This window comes from Ambystoma mexicanum, chromosome 12 (genome assembly GCF_040938575.1).
Source record: "Ambystoma mexicanum isolate Mex_15411 chromosome 12, UKY_AmexF1_1, whole genome shotgun sequence".
Lineage (NCBI taxonomy): Eukaryota > Metazoa > Chordata > Amphibia > Caudata > Ambystomatidae > Ambystoma > Ambystoma mexicanum.
In genome coordinates, this window is record NC_090936.1 from 896,053,796 (window position 1) to 896,072,130 (window position 18,335).

The 18,335-nt window shown below is 43.6% G+C and overlaps 1 protein-coding gene across 3 annotated transcripts in view; it reads left to right on the forward strand.

Moving 5' to 3' along the window:
• Positions 1-18,335, forward strand: part of TBC1D15 (TBC1 domain family member 15) — a 1,818,951-nt gene that overhangs the window by 260,129 nt on the left and 1,540,487 nt on the right. The window lies entirely within an intron of this gene.

An 18,335-nucleotide genomic window follows, 5' to 3' on the forward strand; every position in this document is an offset into this window, starting at 1 on the left:
AATTGACCATATAGACAGTTTCTCCGTATACGGAGGAACTGTTCAAATCTGAATGATTTTTACGAGCCATCTGATAAACTGAGCAGTCACCTAATTGAGAGAGGCTATCCCGAAAGACTGATCAATAAAGCAGTAAAAAGGGCACGCTTCACAGACCGGGACATATTGCTTTCCCCCAAACCTAATCTTGATTCAAAATCTGGCACTGACAGCACCAAAATGACGTGCGTCCTAACCCATGGGCCACAAACTTTTGAGATCAAAAAGTTGATTTCCAAATACTGGCCAATTGTTAAACTCAGCCTGCCCAATGCACCGTTACCACGGTTTGCTTTTAAAAGGGCCAAAAACATCCGCAATAAACTTGTTCACTCTAACCTCAAGATCGATTCACCAAGACTTGGCCTTTGGGACCTCAGAACCACCATTGGCCACTTCCCGTGTGGATCTTGTTCTGTTTGCCAATTTACTAAAAAACTTAAGGAGTTCAAAATTGGGCAAAAAACTTGGACCCTTTCCTCCATGACAAACTGTAAAACTAAACAAGCAGTTTACTGCATTCAATGACCTTGTGGGCTTCGATATGTCGGACAAACCTCTCGATCAGTCCACATTAGAATTTCGGAGCATCGTTCAAGAATTCGGTGTCGGACAGAATCCGCACCCGTTGTCAGCCATTACATGGAACTACAGCATTCCGCTAATGATATATTTTGGTGGATTTTGGACGTGGTAAAAAACATTCCCAATGTGTCCCAATGTCTTCTTCAGAAGGAGACACAATGGATTTATCGTTTATCCACTCACACTAATGGCCTAAATGAGGATTTTCTTCCAATATCCTAAGCAACCCACCTCTGCTTCCATTTTCCTCCTTTTTGTTTTTCTATTTAATTCACTATGATCCCATCTTACAACTGCAGACTGAGATTGTTGTCTCAGCCCCACATTTCTTCATTCATTAATCAGCTGCCTTTCTAACTTCCAATTTCGAATTTCAATCTTTTGAATTTCAAAATCTTTCACATTATGTGCTTTGACTCATACTTCTTATCTTCGAAGCCCGTTATTTGCTAATTGTGATTTGTCCATTGTAATATTGAACGCGGCTTCTTATTCGCCTGTGCATATGCACAGCGCGGCATCAATCCGCCCATTTCTTGTGTGTGGTCGAGCGCTTTCACTCCTTTCTCTTCAATTTTTCCTTTTTCTCCCCTTCCCCCTTCTCTCCCCCACCTCCCCTTTCCCACCCCCCCTTTTCCCATTTACCCCCCCTCCACCTCCACCCCTTCTGTCATCCGTGATTCACATTCACATTTCTTGGGACTATTTCCCTGTTTTTTTGGCTGGCTTAATTAATTAACGCCAGTAGCACTCACTACAGCCAGTCCTTGGTACTCGCGGGCGGTCTTTGCCATGACTCAGCGGTCTTTCCCCACAGTGCCGCTCCCGTGACTGCGGAGCGGCCCCTGTGCAGGTGTTTCTAGGGCTGGACCTCCGCTTAACCAATTACAATCACCGACTTGGAGGCACGTCAGCCTGTAGCGAATCCAGTCCATCTTGGACTAGCACCAATAGGACGAGGTCTCCCAGACCAACGCCCTCGCCGCAGCTAGCAGTTCCTTTCTTTTCGCCACTGACACACACACGCGCATCCCGGCGTTCTCGCAGAGCAGGACGAAAGGAGCTATCGGTCAGACGACAGCTCATGATTCCCCGAGGTATGTAAATTAACTATTTCCAGCCTCGCAACGTTCATGCGTACGAGGTTAACATTGTACTGCATGATATTCATGCCGGGCAGCACTACTTAGCACTTCTTTGCTCCTTCTTTTCCCCATTTTAGAGGCAGCACTCAACGCTTCCTGCTTCAGCCCCGGTGCGGCAAGACAGTACTCGCCGCTCGCAGCCAGCACTACAGCCACCCTTCAGCTGGGCCCCATTTTTCACCCGCCTGAGGTAGGCTTTTGTTGAATTCCCACTGTAACTTGAAGCACTTGTGTGCTTTTTCATATTCAAATCAAGATCATGTGTATACACATTTATACCTTTTAGGTCAACCCTTGATGTTATCTCACGGACCCCAGGATTTTTCCAAAGCGCTCCGTTGAACGCAACAGCGGGGAACAGACTCCATCCAGTGTTTTTTTACAAGCATAAACCGAAAGGTAGCCTTTTTAAATGCGTTCTCAACGCTTCTTTAACCACATTACCACTGTGCAGCATTACCCTTGTCTCTGATTACACTTCTCTCTCCACTTTCAGAGAGCGTGTTTTCCAATGTGACCCTTCCTTTGTTGATGCAGTCACGCCGTGAATCACCCCGTTTCCACCCTCCCAGACGCCCTGCGTGTTTTTTTTTTTTTTTGGCCCACCATGCGTCTGGGCATTTCTACTCTCCCATAGCCAATTGATTATGCAATTTTTGTTGCCATTGGGTATCTGAATTTCTCTTAGAGCAATCTGGGTAATTTTACAGAAGGTTGAGCGTCCCGTTCACACTATTTATTTTGCCTATGTCTGCTTCCCCACAGGGTCCAGTTGTTGTGAGGTATTTTGCCCTGAGGAAGGCAACTTCAAAATGTCACGGAACCCTTGGCCAGACAGGTGGCACTTTTGCCGAAACGTGGTTTAACAATGTCAATTTGAACTTTTTGTTTCAGTACTAATTCTTGACAAGCACACGTAGGCAGACCTGTCAACAAATACAGGAAACAGAACAATTTAGATTCTGCCATTTTCTTCTGAAAACAAATTGTATAGTGGCCATTTATCAAGCCACAAAATCAAGAGTGTTGGCTTACACTTGGGTCACTTTCCACTATTGGCAGTCCATGTGTCTAGTTTCCTTTAGTATTTTTCTTTTGCTCAAACAAGTTTGAAGAAAAACTGATATTTGAATTCTTGTTTTTTCTATTTATAGTTCGTTCTTTTGCCATCATTTACTTGTCAATCAATGAACTTACATGTCTTTATATTTAATTGCTCATGTATCATGTCTTTAATTGTTTACATATTATTTACACATAATTTCCTTTGCTAAATAAATATCTTTATTTTATTACAAAACTTGAGATTAACCCGATTGCTTTCAGAGTCGTCTTCAACCCAAAAAAACGTGTGATACCATAATGGTACACTTCGATAAATAACTTGTCATTTGAATTCATTGAGCATTGAATTTACAGCAGTACCGATATCCTTGCTTTAGTATAAGGTCAGGTTAGTTGACAGAAACCAGAAGGCTTCTTGTGATTTTTATCTACATGGATGTAATTGCAAGCCGCCTCTGAAACAGAATGTATTTCTCTGAAGCCTTTCAAAAAAAAAATGCACACTGATAAGGAATGGTTTCTTTCCATTCAGCTTCAGAAGCACTGTGCATGTTTTCCTAGAATTTTAGGACTGTATAATTAATAAAATGGAAAACTAAGTTGAAATTGAGAATTATTTATTTTTTTAAACATGCTATGTTTTTTTCCAGTGAAAGCAAACCAGTATTGCACAATTGTATTTTTCAGAGTCCAGTGCTGTGTGCATAATCGTGCAGAGGCAGATCATTTTTACACTTCTAATTTAATGTACAGTCTAATTATAAAAACAGTGTGTAGAATGATGACTATGCACAGTCTAGTTTACATCCATTCAACCTTGCAATCAATGGGGCACATTACTTCATTAGACTGATCACAGGTGTTCTAGCCTCTCAAATCTTCAAGACTACAAATAAAACATCCAAAACCTGACTCTCAAGAAAGTGCAAGCGCTGTTCAAAAACAAACAAATGAAAGTTACATTGGTAATTGAAATAGAAACTCAGCAAAACTTGTCCCTGTGATAATCCAGATAGGTATTTAACTTTATGTAGCGCTTCATGAATGATTTGTCATACATCTAGGTACTGTGATCATTATACCTCAGTCGATACTCAGTTAACCAACTTCTGAAGGATGTTAGCCAATAAGAAAGCTCAGCCGGTTGAGCACTTGTTGCTGCAATCTCTGCGTGATCTGTTGATTGCGGGTTCGAATCCCGGAAAGTCCAACTCAGCCTGTCATGCTTTCGAGGTTGATAAAGGAGTACCGACTTTGGTTTGGTAGTAATTGTGATAAATATTTTCTATGTACAGCGTTTTGCCAAAAGAGCTATATAAACAACCATTTGACCACTAGATTAGATATAGAATTTAGCATGGAGTCCTTTCCTCTGTGCACTGTTGTATTATAACATTGGTATACCGTTAGGTAGTAATAGCTCCAGGAAATTAGGACTTAAATTAAACATCAAAAGACAATTCTGCTATTGAATCTCAAAACACACAATACAAATTCATGTATGCTTTACTATATAATTGGCTAGGTTTTTGTGATTTCAACATTTAAATATATACAGGAGAGATCAAATGGCCAGAAATAATGAAAGGTTATTCTGTCACAATGCAGAAAGCTGCCGCATAGTAATGATTTCCATAGAGTTTTTTTCACACGTCGGCTGGATGTTGCATACATTTTACTCTCATGTGAAGGAGAAAAGTCATTTTTACTCTCTTAAAATCACATTTACTCTCAAAGTTTAAAAATAAATACTCCCACCTCAACATCTTATCTGGCGCACTGATCTCTGCTATACCTGCCATTCCCTTCACAGACTGGGCTTCTCCCTCAACTTCAAGAAGTCCCACATGATACCATCAGAACGACTCCAATTCATCAGAGCAGTCCTGGATGCATCCCTGGGAAAAGCCTTGACGCCAGAGGTGAGAGCTCAAGACATTCTGTAGATGGTAACCAAATTCCAGAATGCCTAGCATCTACCAGCCTTTCTAAGGTTGCTCGGCCTCGTGGCGTCCTGCATTTTTCTGGTGCCAGAGGCTCGCCTGAGAATGAGATCTCTCCAATGGGCTCTCAAGACACAGTGGTCACAATTCTCAGGAAGGATGTCAGACTGCCTGCAAATCCCGGGCAGAGTCTCACTGGATCTTCAGTGGTGGGCCTGTCGGGAGAACATCTTGAAAGGAGAACCTTTTTGGCAACCAGGGTCGGAGATAACAGTAGTGACGGACGCCTCACTCAGGGTGTGGGCAGCCCATACCAACGATTTGACAATCAGCGGTCGTTGGTCTCCATCGGAGTCCAAACTACATATCAACCTTTTAAAGTTGAGGGCAATCAAACTAGCGCTGAAGGCCTTCCTGCCATCTGTTTCGGGGAAAGAATGTCCTGATAATGACGGACTTCACAGTGGCCATGTACTACCTCAATAAGAGAGGAGGTGTAGGGTCACTACCACTGTGCAGAGAGGCAATGCTGCTCTAGTTCTGGGCAATACAAGAAGGAATCGCTCTGTCTGCAGTTCATCTAGCCGGAGAGAAGAACACGACTGCGGACGCTCTGAGCAGGCAGAGCAAAGTCTCCCACGAGTGAGAACTAGCTCAGAAAGTCCTTCAAGAGATTGTCACACTTTGGGGAACCCCTCAAGAGGATCGGTTAGCGACCAGTGCCAACTGGAAGTGCAAGCTGTACTGCTCAAAGGAATTTCCCGCAAGAGGAGCTCTAGGAGATGCGTTCGTGGTGGACTGGGAATTTCCACTCCTGTATGCATTTCCTCCAGTCCTGTCATTCCTCACGTAATCGGGAGGTTGAGAAAGTTCAGGAAATCCATGATCCTAGTGGCCCCGGATTGGGCCAGGAGGACGTGGTACCTGGACCTTCTGGACATGTCCATCCGCCCACCAATACATCTTCCACTAAGAGAGGACCTTCTCTTGCGTGAGGAGGTTCGTGTTCTCCATCTGGATGTCGGGATGCTCAGCCTTCACGCCGGTCCGATAGCACAGCTAGTAGAGCGCTCGCTTTGACATCTGTGCAGATCCTGCTGTTGCAGGTTCGAATCCCGGCAGGGCCAAACTTAGCCTTTCATCCTTCCGAGGTCGATAAATGAGCACCACACACCGTGGGTAATAATAAGCAGCGCTCAGATGCCTGAGGGTTTGTAGAGCTAAATAAATGCTAAATTATTATTATTATTATTATTATTTTTTTTTTTTTTATTTTTTCTAAGAGGCTGAGATACAGGGATTGGGAACTCCTATATGACATAATGGAGATTTTGCTTGCCCAGAAGGCCAGCAACCAAATCTTTATACCGCTGCTGCTGGAAAGTTCTGCAGCTGATGTAGAGATGAGAATGTTGACCCTTTTACATGTAATACACTGATGCTGTTATCTTTTCTATTAAATCTGGCAAATCTGGGGCTCCAGATTGGTACCATCAAGGGATATCTGGCAGCGCTTTCTATAAGTACAACTTTGAGATCTTAACTTGGTGTTAAACCTTTTGATGGGAGCTCCATTCGTGCCTTTACACTCTTGTCCCTTAAGACTTTTAAATCTAAAAACCGTCTTTTTAGTGGCAATTACATCAGTCCGAATGGTGAGTGAGCTACAGGCTTTATTCTACAAGCCTCCATGCTGTCTTTTCTTAAGACAGGCTGGTACTAAAAGTGAAGCCAACTTTTTTCTCCCAAAATACTTACTCAGATGATAACGTGAACATCTTTTTATCCTCCTCCACATCCTGGCAAGGAAGACGAAAGACTTCACAGGCTTGACTTTAGATGTGAACTAAGCTTTTGCATCTCAAGATTGGCATGATTAAGACAGGATGGCCAGGTATTTGTGGGCTATTCAGGTCACAAATTGGAATTGCCCATTACCAAGCAAACTATATCCAGATGGATCATACTAACTATATCTGAATGCTACAAACTGGCAGGTAAAGATCTTCCAGAGCACCTAAAAGCTCATTCGACCAGGGGCATGACAACCTCGTCCGCTTTACAGATGGGAGTTCCGATAAGGGATATATGTGCAGCTGCCACATGGTCGTCTGTACACACCTTCACTAAACATTACAGTTTAGACTCTTGCGCAGGTCAATGATTCTGCATTTGGAAAAGCAGTGTTGCATTCTGTGCATACACAACCATAATATACTCCTGTCATTCTAAATTCTACTCCCTCCTCCAAATTACATAAATGCTTTGGTAGTGTATCAAAGAAAAGAAATACGTGGGAGGACACAATCCATTCGAAGAACAAGTTGCTTACCCCTGGTAATGTTCTTTCACCTGGATGTTCCTCCCACATATTCCTTATTGCCCCTCCCAACCTCCCCTGCAGTAGAATTTCCATTGCGGTTGCAGTCTACGGTACAGATGGGGTTGGGCTGACCCCTAGCTGTGATGCCACCCCCAGGGCAAGCAAGGCCTACTATTTTCCAAGTGTCCCCTCCTGTGAAGGGAGGAGCCTTGGGACTAAATGGCGCAAGATACCTTGCATGCCACACTGCCAATAAAAGGAACTGGCATATCCAAGGAAATGATGCTAAAGAACAACATTTACGGAAGACATGGGGTTAAGGAACTTCAACAGAGTTTACCTGAGGCGACCAATGAGAAGCGGCATATGATATGATAGGTTATTTATAACGCGCTTAATATCCAGAGGTTTCTAAGCACGGACCCTGGGATTGAACCTGTGTTGCTCCGTGTCGTCTTGCTTCAAAGGCGAGCGCATTGCCCCTGAGCTATACTCCCGAAACATATGCGAGTTGCGCTGCAATCCTCTCCACTCAATGCCAGCCTTTCCCTGGAGAGAGAAATAATCACTGGCGCAGCACCGTGCAATTCAGATATGGGGTTACCAAGATGGCGCTTGACACCGCTGCATCTTTAACGCCTCATCCAATTACATTAGAATTAAGCTGTTTTCAAGCAGTAAGCCAATCTAAAAAACCTCTTAATAATTTCTTATCGAGTAACATTGAGACTCAGTCAGGAAACAGCTAATCCAGAGAGTTAGTTCAAACAGTAACGGGGCATAACCATGACCAACCCCTGACCTTGGGTGAATAAAAGTATCTGTGAGAAACCAGATAGATAACAAATCCTTGAAAAGAAAGGTGTTAAATAATGCTACCTGTACAACAAAGAAGAAACCTATAGAGTGCTGATTGAAAGGATCAGCGCCTGGAAGAAGGCTACCTTCCTTTGAGGAAGAATACCCCTACCAGCATTGCCCATGTGGGGACCTTGGAAAGACAAGTTGGCCAGGTCCTTACCAAGGTACTCTCACCACTCGAGAGAGCTGGAGGATCCAGATCATAAAGACCAATCCACCTGATATCCCAAGGCAGGGGAGAGTGCGACGTTGCCCATAGCATGAGGTCAAGTGCAATAACAACTGCCTGAAAAGCACATGTAGTGGGGGATGCCCATTCCAAGGGGATATGAGTCTTAAAACCTGAATCCTGATCCCACAAGATCCAGAAGTGGAACACTTGTTAATCCTTATGCTGAAGTCCAGATGGACCTGTTTGTGAAGTCTGAAACCTAAGGTACATGAGAGACCATTTGCAAAACCTAAACCCCACAGTCCAGAAGGGACCATTCAATAACCTTGAAGCCAAGGTCCACATGGAACCGTTTGTTAAACCTGACCCCACACATTAATCAAAACAAGCCCTGTCCAAGAGGGGCCATCAGCAAAACCTGAAACCACAGGTCCGGACGGAGACATTTGTTAATCCTGCAAGACCTGAGAAAGCTGCTGTGAGAGATCCATGACCAAATCAGGTTCCGGCAAGAAAACCGACTTATGTAACATAGTCCTGCTCCAGGAGGGAGCCAGCAGATAAACCTGAAATACTGAGGTCTGGCTAGGGCCTAGTAACAACCATAAGCCATCCTACAAGGCAAAGGGAGGGCTGACGCCTGCCACACAGAGACGTTTGTGTCCCAACAGGAAGTGCAAGAAGTTGGCAACCCCTAAAGAATTCAGAGAGCTGATAAAAAAAATCCATGAGACTGGGTGCGGGCTTGTTGGTGTTTGGGAGGCACACAGGTGCCTCAAGAAGAGATAACGAATGGTGTAAGGCTAGCAATGCCGATCATCACGGATACTGAGTTCAACTGAACTGCACTGCACCTGAAGAGGACCCCACTTTTGTGTTAACCAATCACGTGCTATTCATCATAGAGATTCTCTTTTCATTTGTAGTACCTACTCCTCCACCCTGAAGGAGTTTAGCTAAACCCTACCCGTAAGAGTTATTTAATAAAGACCCTTAGAGGTGTAAAACCCCATGTTCCCTGGGTATCATTACTCGTCCTACCACACTCCATTAGCAGCAATCTTGCTGATGGGAGCGTGAACGTGCATAAAACAGCAACTGGGGCACAGAGGGGGTGTTTCAGACACGTGTAGGGGAGGATTGGTCCAAAAGACCCCCCCTTGCCTACATCCCCTCCCCAGGTGAGGGCTATGGCTCATCGGGCGTCCACGCCTTACCACCAGGGCCCAGGTGGTGGATGGCTCACCCGCTGAAGACATTGCCCAAACGTATTGAATTTAGCTAGGCCCAGAAACCATTTTGTTAATAAAGATGGTGTGAGCTCGGCGCACTGTAGCGCGGCCCCCACCTTTGGAGAGTTTCAATTATCCCTGTGGCAGCAGCTCCCTGGCAGATCCGCTGTGAGCCCGTTCCCACGAACGAGACGGACATGAGCTAGTGTAAGATACCAACACTGTAACATTTCACCTTCCGCAGTGTATCGCTGCTCCCAGCATGACAGCATGACCCGGCCAGCAGAGCCTGGGTGGAAAGAGAACTGAAAAATGGTCCTTTAATAAAAAGTAAAAGTCCCCAAATACTAATGCCAAAAACACTTGCAATACGTGCATTTTCTCCACAAACCCCTTTGATTAGAAAATTTGTGAAACGTACAGATATGGCAGAATACATGTTCACATGGCATAAGCAATGAAGCACCCCCACCACTGCAGTGTGTGCAAACAACAAGAGTGTCCCAGGGAGGTTATTTGTTATGTGCCTCCTTGAAAAGCTTACACCCCACGGTCCCGCGCCACAACCGAACTAATGCTGCTAGAGTGCAAAGAAAGACAAATGCAACCATACTGAGGGCTCATGTGAAGGACACGCGAGAATGCACCCTCCATGTGTGTAAGTCCAAGCCCCTTATGTGCCACTACCGTTATGTACGGTGGCAAGTCATTTCCTATGTGCTCCACCAACCTCACTACTACCTCACTAACTGCAAATGTATATGCATATAACACAATGTTGTAGTTGTTAAAACATAGTGTACAAATAATGTGCTCGGACTGGCTAAGTTCGAGAGGCATTAGCAATGTTAAGATGTGAGCTCTGAAATGACTCAATTAGTACTGTATGTTATTTGAATGTTTATGATGCTTTCACTGCAAATCGGCAACACACGAGGAAGATGCCTTTGTGAGTTTATGCAAGGCCATTCCCCCTCCCACCCAGTGGAGCCTGCCAGATGAGAGGGCAGAGGCCCGCGCCGCGCTTCTCCACCTCCCCCAACTAGGCTGGAGCCGCTTCAAAGATTTGTAGTCCCCTCTGCAGCACCCAAGGCCACAGCCCGCCACCTGCATTATTTACAGCCCAGTAGTAAACCTCCGCCTGAATACACAAATCCAAGGCACCCTCTCTTAAACCCCACAACCCACCGGATCACCTTAGGTTTATGGCCCTGTAAAATTAGGATACCCAATACTATGGCAACATGCAGCAGCACATTCATAACGACTTCTAACAAGACAGAAAGACATGTACCGCCTGTCCCATGCCCTGAGACTTAGCCCCACGACCTATGATACCCGGTCAACAGGACACTGGTAACCATGTACTGATGAATCGCCATCAAACCCCTCTCAAGGTGCATTCCTCCTGTGTTGCATTAACCTGTAGAATAACCTATTGAAAGATTTACTAAAGAAGATAATATTGCAATAACTGAATGACTGCGGTGTGTATGGCCTAGGGCAAATAAGTCAGGAAAAGACATTCATCTCTGACACTGGCCACCGTGGCACAACGACACCGCCCGGATGAACCCAGCAGACCTGCCAGGCCCAGCCCAACCCACGAGGCTGATCAGTGACGTCCTCCAGCCAAGGCCAACCACATCGCAGCAGCACCTATAGCTAGTCGTCGCCACCCAATCCCATTGAACTTGTGCCCCCTATAGTATGTAGGGTCTGATGACGTTTTTTGTGAATATATACGCCTGTCTTTGCTATTGTCAGACGGAGCGCTCTCGGAGTTTGCAGAGTTCTTTGCATGCCCTATTCTGATTGATAAACTCCCATTTACGCTCACCCGCACTTGTCTTGGCCTTATTCCCATCCTGGGAGAGTCCTCCATTGTCTCTCATTGCGGGGAGGATCGTGCTGGTTGGGGACGCTTGCCTTCTTTTTTTTGTTTTTTTTGTTTATTTGTTATAGCTGGTAAACCAACCTTTCAAATATTTATACTCATTATCATTTTTTTAAACTTGCACATCCACACTTACAACAATAAAAGATAAGTTAATAATTATTTGTATCTCATTAAAAATAATTATGAGGCAAAATAAAGCAGAGTAGAATGAATAATTATGTTACAACCATCAGACTACTATTTACTTCGAATTGATACAGACAGTCTTCGTAACAGGAAATAATAAATTAAGAAATTGCACAATTGCGAGCTGTATAGTTAATCTTGGATTAGAAAACAAAAGATTCCATATTTGCCTAGAACTAGTACCGCTCTGAACCAACAATTTGCTTCCAAAGCATTTCACTCTGATGTCATGTAGAGCGGGGCATTCAATTATAAGATGTTGTAATGTTTCACATTGTCCTTTGTCATTACAGTGCCGACAGAAGTTCTGGTCCTTTGGTATTACTTTCCTTCTATGTAAAATCTCATTAGTTTCGTATTGATTTAATCTGAATCTTAGATATTTCTGACGGGATGCAGGTGATGGGTATTTTAGCAGATACTCTGCTATTACCCCATACCTTTTGACGCCAAATGCCTCGGGGTTAAAATCCTTGAGTTTTGAGCAGATTGTCATGTTGGATATCCAGTCTGCTTGGTAAATTTTATTTTTGGCACGGTCAGGGTTTGTCAAAAGAAGCTCGATCGTTACTGAAGCATCAGAAACCGCATTTAGCGTATGATTTCTCCACTTCAATGACATACCAATTTTGGAGGTTAATAGGTTTAGGGCCAATACATTTAAAAGGCTGCGTTTCCCTATACCATCCAGCATTTTTCGTAGAAGAGCACATTGCTTCCATAGTACATGGGCATATAGGGAGACCAGACCCAGTTCATGTCGCAGTATGGCCAATGGTGTTCCTGGAGAAAGTGTTAGAATTTTTTTCCAAAATCTGGCTTCTATGCTATCCCAAAATTTACGAGTTTGTGGTGCCAAGGCCTCGACACCATATAGCAGAATTGGAATTACTTTAGCCTTATAAAAGTGCACAATATGTTTCACTGTGAATTTCCCGTATCTTCTAAGAATGATTTTCGATTGTGAAATCAAGGAGCTTAATTTAACCCTAGCTTCAGTTGTCGTAGTACTTAGGGTTTTTTTGTGTTCAATGTAAACTCCGAGATATTTATATGTGACAACTTTGGTTAATACACAGTTTTGAAGGGACCACTCGAAATGATATTTTTTTGAAAAATTGTTATTACAAATTAGAATTTGGGATTTAGCTGTATTGATCACAAGGTTATTCGATGTTGTATATGAGCCTAATTGATTTAACATGTTTTGTAAGCCTATAGGTGTGCATGATAATAGTACCAAATCATCTGCGTATAGTAAATAGGGAACCCTTTGAGTTCCTATGCGAGGCGCATCTGTTACGCAGTTCCTTAGTACAGGGCCTATATCCAGAATGAAGAAATTAAATAGAAAAGAGGCAAGAGCACAACCCTGCTTCACTCCTCTATAGGTATGAATGGCTGGTGATAATCTTCCGCCCATATTTAATTTAACTCGCATGGATGTAGAGGTGTGTAACAATGTCACTAGGTTTATAAGAGAAGTTGGACACCGATGTTGTCTAAGCTTAGTTATTAACATGTCTCCATCAATGTAGTCGAAGGCGGATTTGAAGTCGATGAACCCCAGATACAAGGGGAGTCCACCATCAGCTTGCTCCGATTGAATCATCGAAAGGGCTAGAATGTTCGGTATTGTGCCCATGCCTTTTACAAAGCCTGACTGAAATAAATCTCTTAGGCTGTTTTGATCTACCCACTCATTAAGCTCTTTTAGTATTATTCTACAAAATATTTTCGCCGGAGCATCCAATAAAGAAATTGGGCGATAACTCGTTGGTAACTGGCGGTCACCTTTTTTGTAAATCGGAATTGTAACGGCTTCCGTCCATGTTTTAGGTAATTTTTGATGTTTATTTATTGCAGCGAATATTTTGTAGAGAATTGAGCTCCAAACTTCAGGATGTTTTTTCATCAGGGCATTTGAAATCCCATCAGGGCCTACTGCGCACGAGTTGCTAGAGGTCATAATTAGGTGTTTTATTTCCTTCTGATCAGTATGCAACCAAAACCTCATCACTTGTTGTGCATTTAGTGTCGAGACCGTGTTTATGGGTAAGGCATATAGGGATTGGAAATGATCTACCCACTGATGTACCTCAACTACTGAGGTTTGAAGATCTAACTGGCGGGCATTATTAGTTTGATTTAGTATTGCCCACATTTTTTAGATGTTTTTATCAGCCAGAGTCGACAACATAATGGCTCCATCTTTTTGATAAAGATTTGCTCGATGTCCTTTGACCCAGTTATTATAACTCAGGCGGGCTTTTTTAGTGAGAGCCGATCTAATGGAGAGAGGAAGCCTTGCTAAACTTCTTACCTCGGCACGGTAAACTCTCTTCCTAATGAATATGGAGCTATCAAAAACATGGATATGACTTTCTCTTTTGGAATTCACCGCCTTCTGTTGACTGTACAATTGCATTGCGTTGCTATATGTTAATCCTATATTTGAAGTTTGCCAGTTAATGGAGTTAGTTGAGTCGTATAAAATTTGATTGAAGTGCCACAAGGCGTTCTCTGACCATCAGAGTCGATTCTTACCACCATTTACCACAATGCAACCACCTCCTATTGGCTTAGGTTTGATATCATTAGTTTTGGCCATTACTTGCCAACTAGCACACAACATATTATGGTCACTTAACACAGATGAGGACACACAAAAGGAGCACATTGCTGACCATAAGGCACAATTTACATATATGTAATCAATTGTGGATGTAGAATTTCCTCTCTTCCAAGTTGGTGCAGGGGGCATATCTGTGTTAAATGCTCCATTCAGCATTTGCAAGTTTCTTTGAGTAACCATTGTATTCCATTGTAACAGTTTTTCGCTCTTGTGTGTCCCGTTTGTTGCTAAGCAATTCATATTCAAGTCCCCTGCTAAGATGAAGTACAGGATCTTATCATCCGCAGATACAATGTAAAATATCATATTCAGATCCCTAAAGAAACACTCAGTGGTAATAGCTGCTGGATTCCAATATATATTAAGAATTGCGTAGATGTCACCGTTAATCACTGCCCTTACAAGTAGCATATGAGTATTCGGCATGGCCCACAACTGTGAAGATGTTCCCGGATCATCTTTCAACGCCACCAGCAGACCCGCAGTGGGTCTGCCTATAATGGGCTTCCTAGCTGGATTCAAATGTATTTGATATCCTGACCAAAGTATGGGGCTTAGTAACCAGGTCTCTTGCAGCAAAATTATGTCAAATTTGCCTAGGCCACTCTCATTATTATTCAGCAAATGTTTGAAACCCCGCGAATTCCAGCTGACCAAAGTAAGAGGGGTTAACTTTGTCAAATTAGATAGCTAATTTGAGTTACTGTTGCAATTGCATACACACAAATTCCTATCATTTGACAATTGATTTAAATCTTGACCATTTGCTGCGACAGTTTTTGGCCTTGGCATGGGTTCTGCATTGCTTGACATATTAGGTTCTAATACGGTATCCATTTCTGTGTCAAGTAAAAAACCTAGATCAAATAATGAGTTCTTCGCCTGCCATACCAGATTACGAATTGCTCTGGATTGGAACCACACTCGAACTGCATTTAAGTTCTGATTTGATATAAATTCCACCAAGGTCAAATCAGCTGAAATTATGTCTTCCAGCAGCGGTATGTCTGAAAAAATTGCTAGTATCGCTCTTCTGTTCAGATCATATTGCGTGCATGGGGCTGGTCTGCATTTCACAATCATAGAACACAGTGCCACTCGAGGATTGACTTTTCCCATTCCCAACATATCTTGTGTTTTAACACTCTTAGTAGGGATCACATTGTTCTTTTTCTCTTTCAAATTCGGAGCCAAGTCCCCTAGGGCATTTTTAAGCAGCGTTAATACATCCTTTGAAAAGTCCCTAGGTAGGCCCAATTGTGGAGAGGTAGATAAATCAGAATCGGCTACAGGAGTGGGGATCCTTAAAGTGTTTGCATTCGAATTTACGGCGGTAGTCACTGATACTGCTGCTCCTTGGATCATTGGGACAGACCCTCCAATTTCACTTGCCTTCTGTGCTTTGTTCACAAGTCCCACGATTTTTTCAACATCATTAAGTGATTTGCAGTGGTTGGTTAATGATGTTGGGTCTATGAGTGGAGGAATAGAGAGGCTTTGCATGTAAGCATCTACTGCTTTCCTGATTTCAGATCTATGGGCCTTTGCATCCTCCCCACTATTCCATCTTACTTCCATGGTGTCACTTGTGTTTCTCGTTTTCACTGCCGGCTCTGCCTCCAGACGCTGTGAGCTCTGTGACTCACTATGCGAAATTACTTTTATCAAAGCATCTAAGTATGAGTATGGTTGGGCTCTAGCTCGCATACTCGCATCTACACTATTATTTGACTCGCAGTCACTCGGTGCAGCAAGATTCTGACGGGCACTATTTTTCTTTTTCTTCAAGAAGATTGGCGCAATCTTCATGCTAGGATTCCTCATCACCACATTTTCACCAGCATTCGGTGACACATTTGCCCTCATCTTTTGTTTACCTTTCAAAAAGATGGGGGCCAATGGAATTGACTTCTTTGGTTTAGATGGTACATGGGCTACATCCGGTTTATCCGGGAGGTTTTCTGTTTGGGATCCCTTCGTGAGCATGTTGCGTTCAGCCATGTCTTCAATAGTGCCCGATATTCCTATATTATCATGAGCAAATTGAGGGAATTTTTCGTGATTACATTTTCTCTGTGGATCCCCCCCCTTAAGTGGGCTAGTGGGGGGTGTTGGTTCAATGATCTTCTGCTCATCCTCTGTGGATGCCAAATGATTGTTTCCAATTCTCTTTACAAATAGGTTAGTAACCGATTTGTTTTGCTTTACTTTACTCTGGTTCTTTGACTTTTTTTGTAAGTTGTCCCTTTTCCGTTGTGCTGTTTTTTCTTTAATTCTTTTGGCCCTTCTTGCTGCCCTCTTCCTCATTTTCTTTCTTCCTTGATGTGGACTTATAGGTCCAACTTCTTCTACTACAGCCTCTTGAGAGTCCAGCTGACTGCTGATATTTTTTGCTAAGGATTTTTCCATTGGGACTGCATGGAAAAGATCCTCATTCATATTTGCCAGTCTCATAAATTCTTCCAATGTGGACGCTGAAAGAGATGATTCGCAATCATTTGTGGGATCTGCCTCCGTAGACTCTGTTCCCACATGTCCCTGTGAGTTTCGATTATACAATTGGAGTTGGTTCAACAGATCCTGTTTTTAGGATCTATCGGCCTCTTTGGATTTATGAATGTCTGCAATGGACCGGTGTATTGCAGAGATATCCAAACCTTGTTTGGTAAACTCCAGTTGTATCAGTGGTAATTTCGGCAAAACACATGAATTAACGGCATTAAAGCAATCTGCTATGGAACCGTCCAATGCGGCTACCTCTTTCGTTAATTCCATCATAGACCCAGATTGAATTTGAACTTCAGATTTCAGAAGTTCAAAAACAGAGACCAAAGAATTCAACACATAGCTGAGTGCAGTTAAAGTGTTGACATTCGACTCCGGCTGCTCAGCCAAAGTTTCATCCTGTGTTGCATTTGGGCTAGTAACAGCAGATGTTTCAACCAGTTGGAGGACCTTCGCCGGACCTTCAAGTACTTGGATGTCTTCGGTGCTTGAGAAATTCAGATTACTCAATATTGGAGCATTCATGTCCAGAGCAGAGTGGCAATTGTCATGATCATCCGGCTGGCAGACATCAACTAAGGGGCTTGATTGTATATCGTTTGGTCCATGGGTAGATTTGTCAGGCACTACTTTATTAGCCCCAAAATGGTCTTTTATTTTTTTGTGAATTTTATTCGTCGTTGTAGTATATTCTAGCCCTTTTTTCCACTTGTCAGCTAGGGTGGGTTCAGAATCCAAGGCCTCCACACATCTGGCAGGCGTGGAGACAAGGGGGAAGCAAGGATTTACATGCACAAGCACTTGGATTTGCGATTGCGGTTCCCCCACCTCCCTCGTTTGCCCCCTACTGTGCTCATCTATAGAGCATTTAACACCACTTTCCAATTGAGACTTTCTTAGTTCCGGTTCCTCCCATTCTAAGGCTCCCGGCTCATCCTGAGATGGGGTACTCCTTAATTTCATAATGCGGCTTCACAAACAATGAGCAGGAATACAGTTAGATTTCGAAGATCCGCAAGCGGGAGGAATTGCAAAGAACAGAGCAGCTGCGTCTTCTTGCGCGTGTCGGAACAATTCCCACGCGTAAGCGCGGAATGTATTAAAAAGCACAGTTCAGGGGCTGCAATGTTCAGATACACCGCTCAACTCCTCCCCCGCTTTAACAACCAAGAAGCAAGTCTCGATGGAGCCGACCGGCTCAGTTATTAAGAGACCCCACAGACGCCGAGTGGCGCCCCTCAAACTGCAGGCACGGAGATAAACAGCAACACTACAGCTAGGCGGCTCAAAGGCTTCAAAGCCCGCAGTCGCCGCTCAGCCCCACTCCTGCGTCCCACGCTGAGATGAGATAAGGGTTATGTTCGGACGGCTACGAAGCGCGTAGTCGTCCTGCAAGGCACCTCTTACTCCTCACACACGCCGGCTCCTTCAAGTATATTGAGCGTGCAGAGGAGACACCAACACGTTTCAATTACTCCAACAGTTGCAATGGACACTCGCTGAGTTACCAAAACAAACAATGACGGAACCCGCCAGCTCCACTGCACTTAATCACTTAATCAGGAGTCAAATGTGAATGTCAATGAAATGTCAATAGGGCGGCCATAGTTCAAGACAATACGGGTTTTACCTGGTGAATTAGATGGATAGATGGTAAAACAGAGTTTCCCGCCTTGCCTCAGCCGACTGCACAGACTGCTTCCACTTGCACACCCCTTCGCTTCGCGGTCCTGGGAGATTTTAA